Genomic DNA, 5,000 nt, shown 5'->3' with positions numbered 1-5,000 from the left:
TGAAAGACTTTCCTTCGTATACTTCTTAGTGCTACTCTGTTAGCCTGTTTGTTTACAAATTTACCATTTAGTGCTTGCTTAAGACTGGTAAAGGTTATTGTGAGTTGTTTAAGATTTTTCCTCTTATTTTACATGACAATGATGTCAGCTCGTGAACTATTCTCTTTTATCCATGTTCTGGATCGGCGTGATTGCGCTAAATACCTGGCAGGAATTATTTTAGAATTGCCTTTAAACCAAAATTTAATGATCTGAGAAAGGATAATCCACATCTAAACATACTCTGGTAAAATCATTTAGTGAAAGAATAAAGCTTTTGCCTTGTTGACAGTTCCTTAATGCAGGAAGCATCCATAAGATTGATGGGACATTTGTGTAATTTGAATGTTATGCTTAAGGAATCATGAAAGCATTGAGAATAATTATTTGAAGGAAATAGTGGAAGTTAAATCATTATTTTCTCGTTAGCAGATTGTTCAGAGGGCCATGAAGGAAATCTTTGGATTATTGTTGTTGAAAGAGTAATGATAAAAGGAGTAATAATAAAAACAGTAGATCTATGCTGAGAATAGCATGATGTGAAAATGAGTATTGGAGATGAAAAAATAATGAAAATTAGTCAACAGATATTGGTGCTGAGAATTTTATGAATAAAACAGCAGAATTTGTCGAGAATAATATGAACAAAATTTACAGATTGCCGTTAAAAATAGAGATTGGTGTTATGGATCGTAATTGGTGTCAATATTAATAATCTAAATCGGTGTTATCAATAGGAATATAAATATGTTAATATCAAGCATACAAATTGAGGCCGATAATAAGAAATTTTGTTGATATTAGGAATAGCAATGGGTGTTGATAACGCCATTTAGAAAATAAGCGTAGACATGCAATACTGAGAAGATAACTGTTTCTTGCCAAAGAACGACGGTGAAAAGAGTCACCGTACTCGTCCTCATTCTCCTGCAAGGGAGGGTTTGTTATTGATTGGAATTGTAGTTTATGACCCGTGCTTTGTGTTAAATGTTACATGAGGGACTCCTCGTTGCAAAGCATATTGCAACTCCAGTCTCTTCAGTTCAGTTACTTGTGTTAGGAGGTGTCGTAAAACTCCGAATGTTTTGTGAATTGGCGATGAAGTGTGTCAAGACTTGGGAAAAAATTTTTAAGGATGGTTCGTGGATCCACGACGCGGTGTCGTAAGACACTGAGAATGTGTTTGGAATGTTTTGGGAATCACCGTGGTGTGTCTAAAGGCTCCGAGAACTTTGTTTGCGGTGTTTTAGGGAAAAACAATGTTTCAGAAGACATTGGACCCCTACCGTGAGACTTGTGGGGAATTGCAAAGTGCCGTAAAATTACGAGAATAGATCGGGTTGTTCGGAGCCTTTTAGGGGTAACGTTTTCTTTTTACTGCAAATGGCAATAGTTCAAACTGGAAAATGGTTTTACTTCTATGTGAGTAGTTAACGTGGCAATTTGTCTTGGTGATGTTCCGTGTCAGCACAATTTGTAACTGGAATAGCAAAGGGTGTTGATTGATTTAGACACGTGGATGGTTTCTGAAATATCATATTTAACCTCGGCTCAAAATAATGCTTTAGAAATTAGAACGGAGTTAAATTTCTAGGTGTATGATTTTTCAATTCTTTATCTTCACAAATCATAGATAGTTTTTCTTTTATTTGAATTGCTGGAAAATAGTTTGAAATTGAAAATAATATTGCTTTTATGTGAATTACTAGAAAATTTATTTGTTCAAAGTGGAAAATAGATTTGCTTTTAAGTGAATTAGTAGGAAATATTCTTTATGATATAGAAATAGTTAGATTTTAATAGGAATTCCCAGGAGAAAAAAAAATATGTTTAGAAATTGAAAATTGGTTGGTTTGTACGCGAATAGCCAGAAATTTTGTTTTTGTTTTATGTGCGATGGAATTTGATGGATGAGCTGCAAGTTCATTAACGAACAGTCACTCATTGTTGTTCAGATGTTGCAATGCATCAACAAATTGCTTTTAGTGGTCATGCTTAGCACCGAGAGAGAGAGAGAGAGAGAGAGAGAGAGAGAGAGGAGAGAGAGAGAGAGAGAGAGAGAGAGAGAGAGAGAGAGAGGGAGAGAAAGTTTTGACGGATATTTGTTTCGTTAGATTTATTAGTAATACGCTTGCGAAATGGTCTCTGAAATCTAACCCAAAGTTCTACGTTTATAAGATAAGTATGAAAATCAGATCTAAAGAGCATTGTGATGATTGCTTACAGCATTTTCACCCTGTTTGCAGCTCGATGAACTAAATTAGACTACAATAGGAATGATCCAGGATCCATCAGTACTTAATGGGATGAGATCGTGAGACCTATTCCTTTTTCTATCCTGGCAGTAACCAACTACCATTGACCAAGCACTAGGTACACAATTCCTGGTTAGATCAACAAAAACAAAAAGCTATCACCCTTGTTGGAAAAACAGGACGCTACAAGCCCAAGGGCTCCGACAGGGAAAAACAGCCAAGTGAGGAAAGGAAACAAGGAAATAAATACACTACAAAAGAAGTAATGAACAATTAACCAAAACATTTGTAAACCCTTTCAAAGAAAAGGGTTAAATGGCTTAGATATCCCCCAAATCCCCCTTCCCCCATGATAGTAGTCGTAAAGAATAAACCTTGCTTTCTGTCTGGAACATTTTCAAGAAAAGCTAATCAATGAATGAATCACGGAAGATCCCACGAATCTGATGTAGGCCAAACCACGTAATAGCGGTTGCTGTATGCAATGAGGAGTCTCAATCTGTCAATTTTCCACATATAGGGGTTGCTTTGTGGAACCGTGTTCCTTATGGTTGTTTGCAAATCATAGTTAATAACTAATGAGGATTAGTGATGGTGATGAGGCAGACATATTTTGCAATGTCGTGTTCCTCTAATTCCGTGTTGGAATGAGATTCTCTTCCAGTCATTTCGTTTCGGATGTAAAATAATGACTCATCCATGATTAATTTAGTCAGCCCTTGTTTCAGTGTTCTTAGGGGGTAATCTTGTGCTCTCTCTCTCTCTCTCTCTCTCTCTCTCTCTCTCTCTCTCTCTCTCTCTCTCTCTCTGAAAAGTGACTAAATGCAATATGGAACGCAGGCGTTGAGAAAAATATTTTGCTCCCCTTGCATAATCCAGAGAAGAAATTGGCTTTTGTTATAAAGGTATTCTCAAGGGTAGATATAATTATTCCTAATGGTCCGATAACATTATTTGATCCTTGATTTTTCAATTGTTTTAACAATGTTTAAGAGAAATGTAAAATCTCCAGTGTATTCCATTAATCAATACAGTAAGAAAGAAATGAAGTTGAGCGACAAGAACATTGAAAGGAAGCAATAACAAGAATGAAGTAACGAAACAACAACAAAAACAACAATGACGCCAAAATAACCCTCAACGGTGAAGTAACGAAGGTGAACAACAACAAAGCAATGAGGATGTCACCTTATTTTGAGAACACCAAAAGGATAGAAGAAAAATGCGTGACCTTATCATGAATGAATTGTTATTTAGGGCAAGAATTTTTCTGTATTATTTTACGGTAGAAATATCAGGTGCCAATCATTGCGAAGTGACAGCAATTTGAGAGAGTTTAACGTAATTACGCCCTTTGAATTGATTTGCAATCGAGGTTATTTATGTTTTGTTTTTAAAGCCTGGGTCGTGTGAGGCCAGCTATTTCGGGCAAATGGAAAAGCTTTCAAAAGGCCAATATGAAATTGAGTTGTTGAATCCCATTACAAATCCAGCCAACCCGTATATTTTAAATAGACAAAATTAAAGCTGTTGGAAGGCACGATACAAAATGGAACAGATTAAACAAAGCGGTAACTTTTATTTCGTTTTTAATACGTAGTCCATTTGGGATGGGCAGCCCCTTGATCTTGGGCTGCCAATGCTCCGTTTTTTATTTATAATCCAGAATTGAAGTAAATCAGGAAAAAAGAAGAAAAAAAGGATTTGTGATCTGGCGGGCAGAAAGTGAAAAACTTTCTCAATAGTTTCTACTGTATAATGGCAAGTGATGATGGCAATGATTCTTTGTTTCGACAAATTAGACATTCAAAATTTTTCAGGCTAAGTGTTGGTCCATGGCATATTTTATTGCTTGAAGTTTCTACTGTGAATTTTTTGTATTGTTTGTGTGTAAGTTTTATGTACTCATTTGTCAAAGATTGGTTTTCTCGTGGTTTTCTTAGGTTCAGTGCTGTTTTTAATTAATTTATAATAATTTATTTGATACATACATTTGTCCGCACACCCAGTATTATGAAAGTTTTAATTGGCCAGCCATGGGCTCTGCCAGATAGATATATAACTACGCTTACACAAGCATGATCGATATTCAAGGGGTTGTGGAGACTGCGTAAGGGTTAACCGTGATGCCTTTAGATATTCTCCAGAGTAAAATATCGAACCATGGATTATAGGCTGTGTACCTCCTGTCCCTAGAACACAGTCTTCCTACTGTATATGAGACGTAGACTCTTATGGCGGTTTAGGGGAATTGTGGTGGAAGCTAGGCAAGGCAGTCGACTTCCATCTCAGTGTGGAATTTGGAAACTCTCCAAGAACTTGTTTTCGCCGCTACAAAGATCGTAATATGTTTGTGAGGTAATATCCGGGATATTCAGTCTATGGTGAACGAAAGGTTTCTTGCAAATACGGTCCTTTAAAGTTTGATAAGAACAAAATTTATGTCTATCCTTTAAGGAAAGACGGCGTGTGTGGGCGTGGGCGTGGGCACCAGTTTATCTGCATAGTTTGGGAAGACTGTGAGGTGAATAACATAACTAATGTTCCAGTTCCTTCCCTCAACTCTTGAAAGTGTTTCAGTTACTTATGATATGATTTATATTTTTGTCGTTCATTTGGTCATATAATAAATAGTTGATTTTGATTTATAAGAAGGAAATATATGTCAATTAGCCTGAATTAGGAAAATACTGTATCATCTAAACT

Source organism: Palaemon carinicauda, unplaced genomic scaffold, assembly GCF_036898095.1.
Source record: "Palaemon carinicauda isolate YSFRI2023 unplaced genomic scaffold, ASM3689809v2 scaffold213, whole genome shotgun sequence".
NCBI lineage: Eukaryota > Metazoa > Arthropoda > Malacostraca > Decapoda > Palaemonidae > Palaemon > Palaemon carinicauda.
This window is presented reverse-complemented; position numbering follows the sequence as displayed.